General features: G+C 48.3%; 1 protein-coding gene across 1 annotated transcript in view; it reads right to left on the bottom strand.

Moving 5' to 3' along the window:
- ACADS (acyl-CoA dehydrogenase short chain) overlaps positions 1-18,271 on the bottom strand; it is a 285,694-nt gene that overhangs the window by 84,982 nt on the left and 182,441 nt on the right. The window lies entirely within an intron of this gene.

Below are 18,271 nucleotides of genomic sequence, written 5' to 3'. Positions count from 1 at the left end.
TCTTAAAGAGAGTGTGCGTGTGTGCGCACAAGCGTATACTACCATCAGCCTCCATTGATCTGTGGCATGCAGGTTATAAAGATGGCAACATGTTCATCTTCACCATTAGCCAGTGGGGGAGCTAAAAGCCTAAATTACCACTTAAGAAAAGCTATTCAGTTTGCTTTGCCAGTCGCAGCAGGCCTCCCTTCCTCCCCCCTCCTCCTCCTCCTCCTCTCCACATGTGTTTGTGTTTGTTGGAAGCAAGGGGTGGCATTTCCGTGGAAAGTATGTTGAAAAGCCCAATTCTGGCCCTGGGTGCCTGGTATTGTTTGCGATGATAAATCAGACAATTTATGACCTTTTTAGAAAATATTTGTTAAGATTGGTTAACTCCACCTGCTATACCGCGATAACCATGATATACCATCATTTGGCAAGAATGTTATCGTACCGTCATAAAACTAATACCGTGACACCCTTACCACACACAATTGAAAAATAGATTGAATCAGAGTAATATACAGTTAATCAAAAATGAAAATGGGTACAAATTACATAGCAAAAATACAAAATGAAATACAAAATGGATTAAAAAAAAATAACTGAAGTGCTATAGTCCTTTACCTTCTCCTCCATGCCTGTAACACATAGTAACTCATGCAATGGGTGGCCAGTGGGTTCTGAGGGACCAGACACAGCGGGGCAGCGTCACTCTCCCTGCTTATACGATTTTATTTAAAGGGGGCCAAAAACTTTCTTCTAAGGTCCAGGTAAATATAACAGAAAAAAATAAAAAGGACAACACTTTCTGCAGTATTTGAATACGGACAATCATGGGAGCTACTTGGGTTCCATTTATACCTTACAGCAGAAAGCGGAAGAATACCCATACGCAATTTCATGTAGAGTGCTCTCAATGCTTTGGGCTGCATCAAGTCTAAATACTGCTCAAAACCATGGGTTCTTTCAAGAGTACATAACCACCAAGACCATTTGACTGGGCCAATTTTACCAAGGTTTCCTGTTCTCATCTTGTGGCATAAGCAACTTTCATTTTCTCCTAAAAATTGGAAGGGATAGTTTTAGGGTAATGCCAAAGGTCTTCCTAGCCCATATTAGTTAATTCACTTTTAATGGCTGTAAACCAAGCATGTGTGAACCTCCAGCCAGGGATAGCAAACCCCTAACCCCCTCTTTGAATTTGGCAAGGTTGGTATTTGCCCACACACAGGCCCAGAGGTACATAGGTTTTGCACGGCAGATGAATCCAATACCTTGAACTCTGGTGTCCATAAAAACAGGGATATTCGGTGCATTCACAAGGAGCCCCAAAATAGATTTTAGAAATGTTTGCTCCGTCACCTGTAATTTGGCAATATTACTCATGGCCCAGAGCTCGGCTCCATATAAGGCCACCTGCCTAGCTTGGGCCATATAAACCTTCAGGATGACACTCACGCCCCCCCCCTCCTTGTTCCTGAGTGGATTGAGAAATGGCGCCTCAGTGCCTTTAAATTAAGAAAGGAACGGTCGATTTGCTCTCCCAGTGTGCAGTTAGCTTTCACCCTAACCCATAAGTAATCGTACCAAACAATGTGGTCAATGGGCCCAGTCAGAGTAATTGTGAGTCGAGAACTTTTGTTCCTTAAGTGACTGGTAAAAACCATTGATTTTGTTTGGCAATTTATAACCAAGCCATTTACCTCACTAAACTATTCAAAGATATTCAGTTGGTCCCAGGGGCCCATGGGGGTGAACGACAGCAGAACTATTGGTGAACAGGAGAATCCAATCGGTGTGGGCGCTAAGTCATCTACAGGCGGGCTTCTGACAAAACGTGAGCACAACGGACCAATGCCTCAGATTATACTTAATTACTGAGAAATATGTTACTCTTAGGAGTATGAAAGTATATGCCACTTTTTAAGAACAGCTTTGGACAGTGTTCCCCGGGCTATGCTGTGGCAGATTCTGAACGACTTGGGATTGCTGTAGCCTATTATTTTTTTTTACCAACTTTATTTAATTCCACAAGTGCAAGCATGTATGCATTAGGGGGGCAACAAACAATAACAGTATCCATTTCCTTCCCCCTACTCGCCCCAGACTTCAAGTTCCATTTGCTGAGTTTTAAACTGTTGTAACTTCACCACCCCTCACCCTCGAATACAGCATCTCCTTCCAGCTTCTCTGGGAGTTCCACGAGCTAGGTCACCCTCTCAAATCAAGGCTTGCACAATCAAAGAATGGAAACCCCACGGAGCAACTTAGGCTTGAAATACATCTGCTCCTTATCGTCCATGAACTCATGCAGTGGCATCCAAGTGTTCTGATACTTCAAGTAGGAGCCATAGGCTATTGCTGTCACCTTTTCCATGGTCATCACTCCCCATAGAATCACCCACCACATGGCTACTAACGGCCCATGCCTGTGCCAAGGTGATTCTAGCTGTGCTCAGCATGTGGGTAATAAGGTTAGCTCTGTTTCCAGAGTTCGCATAACTCCCTTCAACTCCCTTACCCAGTAAAACTACCACTGGGTCAGAGGGAAGTTGCGTCCCTGTTACCTCCTTAATATGGCTCAAGATCTCCTTTCAGCAAGTCTCTGCCACTGGGCAGGTCCACCACATGTGTATTACATCCCTGGGTTGTCCACAATCCCTCCAGCTTGACATGGAGTAGTCCAGGTTGATAGAATGTATACGTAGTAGCGTCATACCACCGCAGAGAGCGCTTTTATGCTGTTTCTTTGATTGAGGCGCATTTGGAGCTTTTGGCGGCTCTGTGCCATATGCGACCCCATGTCTCCCCAGTGATTGATTTCCCTACATCTACCCCCCACCTTTGCATGTACGGAAGGATTTCTTCTGGGTCCGCCACCCCCCAACAGGCGATACAGTCTCTATATCCCTTCATCATGCTGGCCCTCGTGGACCGTGAGCTCCAACCCAGTTGGGTCCTGAGTTGCTGCCTCCCGAACTTTCGTGTTAATAATCCAATGTTGGATATAATGGAAGCGTTCGCTTTCCGGTATATCAAATTTGGCTTTTCAGCTTTCAAAGGTTTGGGTTGACCCTTCAGGGTAGAGATCTCCCAATACCAGGGTTTGCCCCCCCCTCCTCAATGTGCCAAAAGTCAGGCCGCATTCCTGGTGTGGTCTGGGTTATGGGCAACCGTTGTGAGAGGAGCTCCCCCCACCTTTTCCTTTCTCCCCCTTAATGTTTTGTCCCAATACCATAGAGTAGCCTTGGTTTTCTCCAGTAATATGCCTCCTTTGCCTCTGTCACGCTGTAAGAAAACTAAGGCTTTCCAGGGGTGTCTTGGTTGTTTCCCTTTCAAGGACTGCCCATCAATTCTGGGTTTCCCTGGGTGACCATTGCAACTTAAGTGCCACTTGTACTGCCCATACATACCTGCGAAGTTCAGGCATCCCTAACCCCCCCAGAGCTTGTGGTCTAAAGAGGACCCTTCTTGGGGACCCTTGGTTTCTTCCCCCTCCAAATGAAGGACATTTCCTCACTCTGTAGTTTTTTAATTGCTGGGCCTGGGATGCGTATTGGGAGAGCGCCCGTCACATACAAAAACCTAGGGAGCAGGGTCATTTTAATTGCTGTTATCCGTGCAAGCCATGATAACTCATGCATGTCCCATCGGTTAAGATCTCCCACCATTGATTTCAGTAGGATCTGGATATTTGCCCCATATACTCTCATATAAGTAGAGGTTAAATGCAGTCCTAAATATTTCACCGATTTCTGTTCCCATTTCAAGGGATACCAGCTTTCCCATTCTGACACTTGCTCAGTCCCCTCAGGGATATTAAGCGCTTTAGATTTAGGGTAATTGATATGGAACCCAGAGACCCTCGTAAACCCCTCCAGCAGCTCTATGGCGTTTGGGAGTGAGTGCAACATGTCCTTTAGGAACATGAGGACATTGTCCGCATAGAGCGCTACCTTCTGAGGGTCCACTAGCGTCCACCGCCACCCCTTGGATTTCCGGGTCGTCGCAGGCCCTCTGCGCCAGAGGCTCCATGGCCATAGCAAAAATTAGTGGCAACAACGGGCACCCCTGCCTCGTGCCCTTCCGGATGGGAATACTATCTGTGAGCCGCCCATTAATCATTAGCCGTGTAGATGGATTCACAAACTTTGCCATCACCATGCGGATGAAAATTGACCCGCACCCAAACTTTTCAAGAGTTAGTTGTAGAAACCCCCAATGTAGGCTGTCAAAGGCTCTGGGGGTGTCCAACGCCAGCACAGAGAACCGCGGACCTGTTCTTCGTCCCCATTCTATCGTGTCTATGGCTCTGCGAATATGGTTGTAGGTGTGCTGCCCTTTAACAAAACCCACTTGGTCCGGGTGAATTATCTTCGGGAGGACCTTTGCCAGCCGTCGGGCCAGGACTGTGGAGTAGATTTTTGCATCCCCATTTAATAACGAGATAGGGCGATATCTAGCACAGTCTAATGGATCCCTATCCGGCTTTAGTACTAATACCGTAGTCGCCGGGCCCATGTCTCCAGATATTTGCCCCGTGTCACGAATGTGGTTGAATAATTTTGTTAAGGGGCCCCCTAGAAAAGCCCTAAATGTTTTATAATACGCATTACTTAGCCCATCTGGGCCTGGGGATTATGTCCCTTCAATGCCCCTACGACCTCCCCCACCTCTTCCTCAGATATGGGCGCTTCCAGCATTTGTCTGTCCACTTCGCTAATTTGCGGCAGGGTCACCGGTTTAAGAATGCTACGTGCGCTGTTCTCTCCAGGTCTTCCCCTTTCAGATTATCGGTATAATAAGAGTACATGACTGCCTCCATGTTCTTCTCCTCTCTTACCAGGTCCCCTCCCGAGCTTTTAAGTTGGACTATGCGATTCCGGAGTTTCTGCTGTCTCAATTTGGCTGCAAGGAATCTATTGGCCTTGTCCCCATTTATGTAACAAAACGGTTTAGTTTGCATAAGAAGTTGTGCAGCTTCATCAGCCAGATGCGTCTCTAGGGACCGCCCTAACTTTTTTTTGTTCCCGCCATGCTTTTTGTGAACCTTTGTCTTTATACTCCGCCTCGGCTGATGTTACTTTGACTTCCAGGTCCCGCTTCACCTGCTCTCTTCTCAACGTAATTCGCCATGTGCGCAATAAACCCATCTCGTACAACCGCTTTACTAGCATCCCAGATAGTGGCCCAGTCTACCCCTTGTGTGGTATTTGCTTGAAAGTAATTCCTCAAGGCCTGCTCTTTGTCTGTTCTAAGGGCCAGGTCTTTCAAAATCACCTCATTTAGACGCCATGGTTTGCGGGTCTGCGGCCGTGGGATAAGCGGCTCCAACTTTAAGGAGAATGGGGCATGATCCGACAGACACCGCACACAGATTTCCAAGCCCGTGATTTGTGGGACCAGTGCGCCTGAAATGAGCACCATGTCAATCCAGGAATAGCCCCTATGCACTGCTGAATAGTGAGTGTATGCTTTTTCCTGCGGGCGAAAAAAATCAGCATGTTTCTATTAAGTGTAATTCCCTGATAAACCTTGCCAGGGCCTGTCTGAACATGTGATCGCTAGGAGTAGCCGGAAGAGTTTTATCCATCTTGGTGTCCATTACGCCATTGAAACCACCCCAATCGGGATCTGCGCCACCCCCCACTTTGCAATTTTGGGCAACAGACTAAAAAAACAATCTTGCTTTTCTTTGGGGGTGTAGACCACCCCCAGCACCAGATAGCGTCCCTCCGGGTCCTTCTTTATAAATTGCTTCTCAAAGTTAACCCCTTTAGCCAGTAAGATGCCTACTCCCCGTTTTTTGGTGCCACTAGAGGCATAATATTGCATGGGGAAGGCCCTATGCCTTAGCCTATGTTCATCCTCCGGAAGCAGATGCGTTTCCTGCATCCATACCACCAAAGCCTGCATTTCCCAAAGCCTGTTCATTATGGATTTCCTTTTAATTGGGGAATTGAGCCCCTGGACATTTAACGTAACAAAGGTTAAATCAGCCATTATTGTACCGTAACATGATGCCCATTTTAATGCTTTCCCGTCCATTCGCCCTACCAGGAATATCATATGTGCCGTATATAACCTCCACCCAAACAACATGTCTTCTCACCCCTCCCCCCACCAACTCCCCAATTTACAATTCCCCATTGAACTTCAACACAAACAGTCCCCATGGCAAGCCACAAGGAATCACCGGTTGTGTTATCCCCCGGGAAATTTAGGGTCAGGTCACCCCCCCCCCCCATTCATGCTTTTAAGGCTGCTGTACACTTGCGCCACACCCCCATGGGCTACATATTAGAAGAGAAGAGCCCTTCCAACGTCCAGGCCTCTGATTTCGCCAGTTGAACCCAGCTTTTACCCCAGCAACTGCCGTTCATACAGGATCCACATTCTTAAGATCCCTGTTGTGACCCCTCGGACAGGGGCGCACAGGTTTCCATTGTTCCTTCTCGGTTCCGTTTCCCCTTTTCTTGCTTCCTCGAGGGGCACTCCCTTTAGTCGCCTTCACTGCCATCCTCCTCCCGCATAAGTTCCTCCTTATCCTCTCTTCCCTTGTAATCGTGTACCTCTGGCGCTTCCATTCAAAGCGCAGTCCAGTCTGGAACACCCACCGATAGCGCACATTCCTGGTTCTCAGCCAGTCTGTGATGACCCCCAATCGTTTCCTCTTGTATAGGGTAGCTTGAGCAAGATCTTGATCCAGATGGATCGGTGTGGATCAAAAGCTTATGGGCTCTTTCCCGGGCGGCTCGCATAATGGCTTCTTTCAGTTAGTTGGAATAGATGCATCCTGGTCAATACATCAAGAATCAGGTTTTTATTGAGCTGGAACGTGGAATAGACCCTATGCGTCCGGTCTAGAACGATGTCTGTCGTCTTCAGGGCCCAGGATTTGCCGGAACAGATCCATCATGTATTGTTGCAGATCGGCATCTGCCACTGATTTCGGAATCCCCCGGATTCGTATGTTCCGCTTGGATCTGTTGTCGGCATCCTCCTGTCTATCTTGAAACCGTTCCATTTGTTGTTCGAGTTCCTGCACCCTTTTTGTTAACTCCTCTTGCTCCTGACCCTGCTCGGCCACCCTGGTCTCCATCTCATCAACCCTTTTCTCTACCACCACCACTCCTTTGCTGCGATCTGCGATGGACTTGGCTAAATCTGCCACACTATCTTTGATGTCCTTTTCTAGCTCATGTAACATTGCCAGTAAGTCTGATTTTTTTTTCAGATTGGCGGGTCAGCGGCCTCTCCCAAGTCCTCCAGAGGAGGGGAGTGAATCTGGGCCAATGCTTGCATTTGGCTACGCTTCTGCGTCTCCACCGCTTGTATCAGGGTCTTGATGTCTCCCCACCCGAGCTTTTAGATTTAGCCGTTTGCTTCGACATTTTGCTAGCGCCAGCGGGGGAAGACTGCCCTGGCCTTCAGCCCGTTATTGAGTGCAACTATTTTCTTGCTTACTCTGTGTAGATGGTATTCAGACCACCTTGGGCTCCCTCCTGCTGTGTCTTGACTCAGGCACCTAATTGATACCTGCCAAGCAGTCCCTCTAAAGCTGTGTAGCCTCCCAGGGCTCAACCCGAGCGATTCACCCGGAGGTTGGGGCCCACCCGTTCTCCAGTGATCTCTTCCAGCAGGTCCGGCGTCAGAATAGTTCCACAGGGCCTCTAATCTCCCCACAGGCAGCTCTAACCCTAGCAGCGCTTCTTTTGCCAATTACTTGAAGCCTTAGGCTTACTCTTAGCTGTTTTGCTTTCAGGGGGCACCCCCCATCCTCTCTTTGCTCCTCTGTGTGACCAGAAGCGCCCTGCCAATGTCAGGCCTGACGCCTGCTTGTCCTCCTGCGTTCCGTGGCTCTGCCCCCTTTCGTGGGCCTTGTCAGGCTGTTGAGTAGTCGCTGGTTGAAGGGCGTCGCTCACATTGCTCCACCGGGGGCCAGCGTTTGCCTCCTGGGCCCCAGTGGTTATCCACTGCGGGGGGGCACCAGGAAGCGTTCATTCGCTGTAGTTCACCCCCTGGGCCTCTGTGACTTTAACTACGCCCGATTCGCAGATTCCCTGGTTCGTCTGGAGGGGCTGCTTTTAATTGCGTAGCATTCTTGGTGTCGTTCAGGAGCCCACCTCACTCTTCCTTCTCCCCTCTCCAGGTGCTCGCCCACTGGGGATCGCCGGTCTCGTTCAGGGGCTCACGCTGGGATGTCGGAGGCGCGGGTGACTGCCTCAGACAATTGTTCCTGCTGCTCCCATTTCTGTTTGGGCCGCCCCCAGCGCCTCCGTAACTGCTTCCGGCCTCCCACTTGCCTCTGGGCTTCTTTCTGCACCTCTGCACCCCTCTTCGATCTTCCCGCCCGCAAGGGTGAGGGTGAAGGGCTTCTCGCCAAGGTGCACCAGCCCGAGCGCCGGTGCCGGGGCATCCAGCGTATGTTCGCTTGCAGCTCGAGATTGTCACCTATTTTAAGAGAAATCCAGCTACTGTATTCCGGTAATGGTGCAGCTATTAGGTATTCACTAGACAGGCGCCAAGCGCCATGTAGATGTCGAAACTGGTGTCAGGCAGGATTGCGTGGTGGCCTTGACCTTATTCTGTTTATTTATAAACTGAGTAATCGATAAACTTATCTGGGCCACTGACGCCCCTAACCTAGCAGGCAAGAGAATCTAGATTCACTCCTCCAGGTGCACCAGAAGCGCCTTGGCAAAGACCTTGCCACCCGCATCAAGAAGGGAGATAGTCTATAGTTGGCTGGAGACTCCCTATCCTACTTCTTGAATATGGGTACGAGTACAGCCTGGGTCCAAGAATGAGAAACTACTCCCTCTACTAGTGCCACATTAAATGGCTTTAAAAAATAAGGGCCCCAAATGTCTATCATTACTGAACATATCAATTGGGACCATTTCAGGCTCTGGGGCGTTCCCAATTTTGTGTCTTTAATGCATCCCTCACTTCTTACAGGGTAAACAATATGGGGATTACAACTCTGAGTGCGCATCTGCAGGTCCCTCCCGCACATACTAAAGGCTGGTCTAGTTTCCGTGTATAAGCTTTCAAAATGAGCAATCCATATTGCCTCTGGGATACTATCCTGAACCAAATTATGCTCTTTAGTTTTCCCTGCCCCAATACAATGCATCATTAGAATTAGAAGCCGTGAGGAGGGCACCCCATAAATTCTCTGAAATTTCTAATTTCTTATTTTATTTTTTTTTGTTTAAATATTTTTATTGATTTTCAACATGAAAGGCATTACAAGCAATTAAACCAACAATTAATTTCCTTTCATTCGAATAAAAGCCCTTGCATCCCCAACAATTCCGCAATGCTTCACATATTTGGTGTTAAATAATAGTGTTAAATACAAAGTATATGGTGCAATATGTCTTCAGTAGATTAATCAGAGGTAATGAGAGAAAAGGAGGGGAAAGGGAGGAGAAAGAGGGAGAAAAAAATAAATCAAAGTTAAGTTCATTGGGTCAGTTATCTCTCCTTTAGGTGATCAGAAAGATGAATTCATTAAGCAATATCCAGTATCAAGAGTTCACAAACATGACTAACATTGGTGTACATTCTCTATCAAAAGTGCATGAGTGCAGGGCTAACAATCTATAGTCAAATCAGGAATTCATGAAATGCTTCAGGAGTTGTGGTTGGAAGAACATGTGTTCTTTATCAGAAACAACGTCTAGGAAAGGGCGCCAGGCCCTCTGGAATCTCGAAAGTTTTCCTTCCACCATTGCCGTAAGCTTTTCCCAAGCCTAACAATTCCCATATTTTCATCCACCAGTAGGCTATCTGCGGGCCCTCTATCGTTTTCCAAAATCGGGCCCTGGTAATGCGAGCAGCCACTAGTAAATGTGAAATCAAAACTGCTTTATACCCTGACATGGGGAAGGACCCATCTTCTGGGACATCCCCTAGCAGGAATATCCTTGGGTACATGGGGAGCAATGAGCCTGTGATTTCCTTAATTCAAGACCGCACCTCCAGCCAATATGACTGGATGATCTGGCAATGCCACCACATATGAGCCATATCACCTCGTGTTAGGGAGAATTCTCTCTTTAGGCTGAATTTCCTAACCTAGCGAGTCCCCCAGCAGCTTTGCTGGATTACTGGAGTTTTTTTTTTTCTCCTGCCAAGAGTGAGGCTCTTTTTCTCCCACTCTTGGACATGATTTATGGTGTTCCTTTGACTGTTAATGTGTTTTATGGGCTATGGGGTCCTTTACTCCATAGGGTCTCATGTGTTTTACTATGCGTGTTACACAGCACCCTCCGTGCAGTAACACAGGGGTGTCATAGTGGCACCCTACCATAGAATCCATACCCTGGGACTGACTACTGTCTCCTAGGGCATGTATTCACCATTGACTTTACTAGTCCCAAATTATTAACAGAAACCGGTACAAATGATCCTATTGTGGACGTACTGGTCGGGGCAATTTGACTGCCCTGGGGACTGTTAGTCGAGGGGGCACGTCTCCGTCCCCCCTGATCGAGTTTTGGCTGGTGGCAGTGGAAACTACTTTTTATATTCGACCGCAAATATTTTCCTATGGGATTTTCCCATTGTTCGAGGCTACCAACTTTAATTATTTAATTCTCATAGCCTCGAACATACCGCCGGTTTATTTAATATTAATTTGCCGGTTGGTATTTTTTGCCAGGACTCTATTCTAAAATGGCGTTTGTGTTCTCTTCTGTGACTCCAACCCAAGTCGAGCACTTTGTTCCACTTTTTGGCGGGCTTCTCCACTGAAGCCTCCAAAAGTGGTGCCACTCTGTCTGGGTACCACAGGGGGTGTGGGAGGGGGTTTAGGCACCCTGGACTGTTTTACCTTGGTAATTCAAGTCGCACTCTTGTGTGATTGGCCCAAGTGGTGAGCCGGCCGGCTCACCACTTAGCATGTTTGATTGACAGCTAGGCTGAGTGAATGGGGGTATGCTGCATAAAAGCAGGGCTTTGGGGACTGGAACTTCAGAAGTCGCCACAGGACCTGAGAATCCGACGAGGGAGAAGCTGAGCCGACCTACCACGACACCACCGGTGGAGCCCTGCGGAACCGACTCACCACTTCCCGACGACAGAGATCTCCCGGCTGGAGAGGCTTCTTCCCCTGACTGGTGGGCACAACCAGTTTTACCTTCTTTCTTCGCACCCCAGACCGGTTTGTGGTCGAACTGCCCGTGCCAAGCTCCCCGGCGGCCGGATAGCCACTCACCACTGAACTGCGAATCAACGGACCGCTCCTTGAACCTGAGAAACTCTGCGGCTGGTTTCTTCCCTGCAAGTGCAACGGACTCCTGTCTTCCTCCACAACGAGATCCTCTCTTCCCCTGGACGAAGCACCGACTTGCATCCGCTGCCAGGAACAACTGCCCCTGCTGGATTATTCTCACCACTTAAGGTACCGTATCCGCCAGGCCTCCCTTTCTAAAGATTGCTACAAGGTAATAATAACCCCTTAACCTTCTGGACTGGGCTGGCCGCCTTGACCCTCTAACTGGTCCCTTTCTTTGGTCCAACTCCTTTTTGAACCGTTACAAGACTTTTGTGCACTGCAACCGTGTGACCTTGGACACATTTCGTTTGATCCTCTTAAAGTGGATCCGGCCTATTGAACTCTAACTTCACGGTTTTACTTTGCCTTCCTCTCTTGTTATGTTCTTGTAAAAGTGTTGGGATCTGTTTCAACTTATTCTCTGCTTTTCTCTCCCTTTTAAAAAAACGAACTATTAGAGTGCCATCTACGTTAAGCGCTCACCGCTGTCTGAAAATAAGTGGGGCTTTACTTAAGACTGGTCTAATATTCTTTTAAGGGAGTGTATATCTTTTAGTGACCGTGTTTTTGAATTGCTTACTATTAGTGCCTGTGTGTTTTTCTAGATGTGGTTTTAAATAATTATATCTCTTTTACACCAAGCCCTGGTCAGTGTTTACTTGTTCTAGTGTGTTCTCTTGACCTATTGTGAATACTCTGTATACTGCCTAACTCTTCTTGAGGGAAGTCCGACTGCTCAGCCACAGCTACCAAGTGAATCTGTGTGGTACAGACTGCTACCAAGTGGGTTTACTGCCAAACACCTGTAGTCTTAAATCTTTTGCAGTGGTCCCAGAGGGAACTGCACAGGTTTCTGCCTAACACCTCGTTGGCCGCATCCATGCCAACATGCATCTGGATACTCCGGATTAATGGAGTGGAATCCCCTTTGGGGGAGGGTGAGGGGTTGGGGGGGGGGAAACCCCCTGAAACAAATTTTGATGGCATTTTCTTTTACTAGAGCACAACGAGAACTGGTCTGAGTTTGGTGCAAGATCCTCTGCCAAGATTCCTCTGGAATCTCCAGGCCTAGCTCTCTCTCCCAAGCTTTCAAGTATGGAAGGTTCTCATCTATTGAGGCTTTTTCTAACAATCTATAACAATGCGAAATCCTGCAGAACTGATGACCTTCAAGAATTTTAAGTTCGATTCCCAGAGGGGCCCTTCCAACTGCCCTACTAATGTCTCCATTAGTAAACTAATGGCGTAGTTGTATGTATCGAAAGCGTTCCATCTCCGGGAGATCAAACCTTTCCTTGCATTCCTGGAAAGTTAAAGGTTCTTGATCAGCATATAAATCTCTCAGGCGCAAGGGTTTGTCTCGGCACCAGACTCGGAACGCTGTAGGTATAAGGCCTGGAGTGAAAGCCGGGTTCTGAGTGATAGGGGATAGTGGCCCCAGACCCAATGGGATGCCCCTCTGCGAACACGCTTTATCCCAACTCTGGAGAGTGGACAAGGTGGTTGGCAATATCCCACCTCTATAATTACGCACCTCTTTTTAGAGGAATGGAAAGTGAGCCAGAGGAAGTGGAGCAGCTACCTGCTTGATCTCTAACCATTTAAGAGGATCCGGCGAGTTACCCCAAGAAAGCATCATCGGCACTTGTGCAGCTCTATAATAGTGTGGTATCGAGGGAAGGCCCAACGCACCCAGCATCCTTCCCCTTGTCAGGAGTTTACTAGAAATACGGGGTTTCTTCTTCCAAATAAACCGATAAATCTCCTTTTGGAGGTTTAGGAGTTCAAATTCAGGGATGGCAAAGAGTGGAATACGTATAATAACTTAGGAAGAAGTGTCATCTTAACCGCGTTAAGACGGCCTAACCATGACATTTCCTGGGAGTCCCATCGCTGTAACCACCCCCTTAACTCTTTGAACAAGGGGTGGATATTTGCCCCGTAAAGACCTGCATATGTTAGAGTTAGCTTTACCCCCAAGTACGAAATCTCTGTTGGGGACCAGGGAAAGTTCGTCATTGTTCGTATTTCATTTAGCCTATTAGGGTTCTCAGACAGAGGCATACCCACAGATTTAGCTGGGTTTACCTTGAAGCCAGATATCGTGGCAATCTCGTTTAGAAGGTCCAAGAGGAGGGGAAGCGTGCGGGGGGCATCTCTCAGGAAGCAGAGCAAGTCATCCGCATATAGAGCGATTTTATGGGATTGTCCCTCCACCTCAAAACCCAAGATACCCAGGTGTAATCTGACATGCTGAGCAAAAGGCTCCATTGCTAGGGCAAAAATTAGCTGGGACAAAGGACAGCCCTGTCTAGTACCTTTGGCGGCCCTAATTAGCGGAGTCCAATTTTTATTGACCTTGACCTTGGTTGAGGTAATCTGGAAATTTGAGAGTATTCATCTGGAAAACTTCGGCCCAAAACCAAACCCCTCTAGTACTATTTCCAGGTAACCCCATGACATACTATCAAATTCCCTGTGGGCATCCAGGGACAGCAGGGATAAATTACCTGGGATCTTCGGAGCGAGGGTAATTAAATTAATGGCACAGCGTACATTATCGTAGGTGGACCGATTGTGTATAAAACCTGTCTGGTCGTTATTTATCAGCGACGGGAGGACCGGACATAAGCGGGTCGCTATTATTTTCCCCAACAATTTCACATCCGTATTAAGTAATGCGATTGGCCTATATGAGGCACAGTCTGTAGGATCCCTCCCAGGTTTCAGCACCAATGTCGTAGCTGATTCCGCCATAGATGTTGTGACCACTCCCGCCTTCCATACTGAGTTAAATAATTTTGTTAAGTGAGGGGTCAATTCCTCCTGGAAGGTCCTACAGAACTTATTGGTGAAATCATCTGGCCCAAGGGCCTTACCCAGCGGGAGTGAATGGATCGCCCTATCTGTCTCCTCCATAGTTATTGAGGCCTCTAGACATTCACGAAATTCAGGGGATATCTGCGGGAGATCAGCTTTCTGGATAAATTCTCTGGCTAATTGTGGATCTGTTACATGGGGGCGGGGGGGTGGTTCCGGAAAAACTCTTCCACAATCTGAAGCTTTCCAGACTCGGTGAAAACCTGTCGTCCCCCTGCTTCTCTTAGGGAATCTACGTGATTGCGTTTTGCTTGCTGCCTAAGTTTAGCTGCTAACAAACAATTCGCCTTATTCCCCTTAGGGTAACAGTATTGTTTAGTGCGCATTGTGCCAACGGCTGCTCGGCTCATGTGATGGGCTTCATGTGCTTTCTGTGCCATGCGAACCTCCCTAAGTGTGCTTCTAGTGGGTTTCCCCTCATGTGCTTCGTCTGCCTCGGAAAGCCTCAATTCCAATTGGGCTTGGGTTTGTCTATAAACCAATCTCCGCTAAATTGTTTGAGTTATTACCTGAACTCTAATGACAGCCTTCGCCGCATCCCACACTACCGCATACTCCAATTCCCCAGTATCATTGTCGGTAAAATATTGGTCTATGCAATAAGCAATGCAGGAACGGGTCTGGGGGTCTAACAGTATGAGTTCATTCAGCTGCCAAGTTCGGGGGGGTTCCGGGGCATCGCTAAGCGGAGACTAATATAGGAGCATGGTCAGATAGGGCTTTCGGGAGGATATCTACCTCTGTGGTGTGGGGGATAAGAGTGTCAGAAGGAACATGTCCAACCTGGAGAACCCCCTATGCACAGGAGAGTAAAAAGTATAGTCCCGTTCTCCCTGATTAAAAAAACGCCATCCCTCTATCAATGAGTGTTCCCGAAGGAGAGAGGTTAGAGCAATGAAATTCTTCTCATCAGCCAGAGTCGGGGGGAGAGATGGGTTAATCACTGCATTAAAATCTCCTCCAATTATAAGGTCACCCTCAGCATGCTCACTAAGCATTCCGGATATGGAGGTAAAAAAATTGGTGTTGATTAACATTAGGTGCATATACCAACAACGACACCCTCCTCCCATATAACGTGTCCACCACAAAGGCATATCTTCCCTCTGCATCTAGCCTGGTTCTATGAACCTTCAATGGGGTCCCCTTCCGAACAAGCATGGCCACTCTGCGCTTTTCGTCCCCGAGGAAGCACAAATTTTGATTGGGTAGAGTTTGTCATTCAAGCGAAATTCATCAGCCGGCAACAGGTGAGTTTCTTGCAAAAATAATATTGTAGGATTATATGTCGCCAGTCGGTGAAATAACGCTCTTCGTTTAAATCGGGGAATTGAGTGCCTGAACATTAAGGGTGAGGCAGATTACATTTGGATTTGTTATTTCAGTATCCCTTCGTGTATTATATTCTCCTGACTATTTGTAAGCCATATAAGAGATTACCCCATATGCACCCGTCAATACTCTCCCACCCCGGTTCTTAAGGGCTTGGGAACTAGCTTTCAGGGAGACACTCAACTCGTCCCAGACAATCCAGACCCTCAAACATTTTGACAGTATCACAGATTTAAAGTGAACACTATACAAATTATTTTGTTGTTGATCGCTTCCATTCAAGACTGACCCAACATACGAATACCAAGCGAGTGTAAAAAAGAAAATAGAAATAATACTGAATACCAATAATACCAAACAAAAAGGATAAAGAAAAAAAGGAGCCAATTTGCACTGTTGAACAATGCAGCATAAGAACTCGAAGACTAATAAGAAGCAAGCTATAAAAGCTTCCATGAACTTCAACTTCTATGTAACCAACAATAACCTTCAACAGAATCGGGCGCATTCCGACCTAGGCGCCCCACTTTAAAGCTGTATGCAGTTTTATGCACCACACAGATCTCATTTCATATCAAGGTCTCTTTCCTCTGACCACCCAAAACTCTGTGGTCCATCAGTAAGTTTGCTCAAGTTTGACTAGTCAATGGTCTCTTCTATCCAAAATTGAGGCGCCTCAGTATCGTCACACACTCACAAGTTCTTAAGGCAGACAATACTCAAAGGAGAGATTAACCATACGGGCTGAAGTCCTGCCGCCAGCTGCTCCCCGAGATAGCCCAGGAAACATCTCCCATGACTTTTCCATTTCCCCTCTTACTATCAGGCAGGCGCCTCATCAGTCCGGGGGGACCAGGATACTTAGGGTAACCATTTGAGTTGTCCGGAGGGAGGCGAGCATGAGTTCCAGCCACAGTCTGTTCCTCACGGGGGCCAGAACCACCTATCCGCCTCCAACCCCTCGGCTTTCTTCTTCTCTCTATTGGAGTAGGTAGTGACCCGTGCCTCTCCTCCGAAGATGCATCTTGCTCCAGCGTGGACGCAGCAACGTCTCCAGGCATAAGCTCTTTTGCCTCCATCTCCGAGGATATCACATAGTGCTGGTTATTAAAGTCAAAAATCAGTTTGCAGGGCAACCCCCAGCGGTAGCGGATCTTCTGGGACTGGAGCCATGTAGAAACCTTCTGCAGACGGCGTCGGCAAGCTAAAGTATACGGGGAGAGATCCTGGAACAGCCGAACCAAAGCTCCTCGAAACTGTACTGATTCGGATTTTCTGGCCGCCAACATGATTTCCTCTTTTTGACGAAAATAGTGAACTCTAGTAAGGACGTCTGGGAGAAGATTTCTCCTAATTTGGACAGAGGAATACACTCTGTGCGTTCTGTCCAGGATCAGAGTTTCAGAGGGAGAAAGGCCCAGGAGGTCACAAAACAGTTCGCAGACGTAGCTAGGTAGTTCTTGATCAGAGACTTGCCGCGGAATACCCCGGAGGCGTACATTATTGCGCCTGGACCTATTTTCTAGATCTAGTTGCTTGGCCCAAATCTCCTCCAAATGGTCTTCCACTATTCTCATTCAGTTTTGAGAGCACCTCAGCGTCATGTCAGCGTCAGGTCTTATGTGAAGAACAGATGCAACTGCCAATGCTGCAAGTTCATTCAAGCACTTATTACTAAAGTATTAAAATAATCACCGCAGCAGGGCACTTCCTCTCCTAGGCTCCCGTGAGTGGGGGGCCAGAACCCACCACCAGGTAGCAGGCCGGTGATCACCTCCCCGAGCTGCCTGCTCCGCCACTGCAGACTCAAAGCGCCACGGACCGCACCACACCAAAGCATCGAATGAGCAGCGCTTCCCAAGCTCCAGCCGCTCGCTCCGTTGGTTGTCAAGAGGGGAGGGGGGGATCCCTGCTCCCACCCCCGGGCTCGGCAATCCCCAATATACAATCAGGGACCACCACTATCCGGGCCTGCAAGGACCACAACGCCCGCTAGGCAAAATGGCGCACGTCACGAGGAAAGCTCAACGAGGTCCGCGAGACCCCCAGGTCAGGCCAATAGCCCACACTGTCTCCCGCTGATGTGGTGCACTTTCCCTTCGTTCGGGTGGGTGACTCGCTCCTGGTGTCCCACCTCATCCGCATCAGGGATCACAGCAGCTAAAGGGCAAGGGGAGCTCCAGTCCCGCAGAAGGAAGCGGGAAGCCAGACGGCGTTCTGGGAACACACGGAGGACCGGCCCCTCCGCTATGGTAGCGATCCGTGCCCGCTCCCCACCTCCGCGTTTAGGAGGAGTCTCTGACTCGCACGGCAGCTCTGCTTCAGGCTGAGGGCGCGATCCGGGGCAGCGAAGCACCAGCCGTTCACCAGGTGAAATGGCACGCACCGCCATGTTGTTTCGGCAGCTCAAGGGACTCCAGCCCGTCCAAACAGCTCTCTCAGCTTGGGGCTCCGATTTCCCTCAGGATTGCGTCCTGCTGCTTTGCCTCAGGTTCCGCTCTCGTTCCCAGCTATTACTTCTCATCCTGTGGGTGTATAATTATTAAAAAACGCTGTTACGGGGACCCGTTGGCGGAGCTCACAGCAGGCACGTCTTCATTGTGCGCTGCCTAGCCATGCCCCGCCCTAATTTCTTACTTTATCAATTTATTATAACTTCCTCTAGCCAAAGCTAGTGCCTCTGGGGTCCAGCCCCGAAATACCCCGGTCAATTAACACTGAATTTTCATGGCGACATTCCCTGTCATGCCAAGTATTTTTGCAAATCGCTTTGGATTTGACCATCTTATA

This window comes from Ambystoma mexicanum, chromosome 10 (assembly GCF_040938575.1).
Source record: "Ambystoma mexicanum isolate Mex_15411 chromosome 10, UKY_AmexF1_1, whole genome shotgun sequence".
Classification (NCBI taxonomy): Eukaryota; Metazoa; Chordata; class Amphibia; order Caudata; family Ambystomatidae; genus Ambystoma; species Ambystoma mexicanum.
This window is presented reverse-complemented; position numbering and strand designations above follow the sequence as displayed.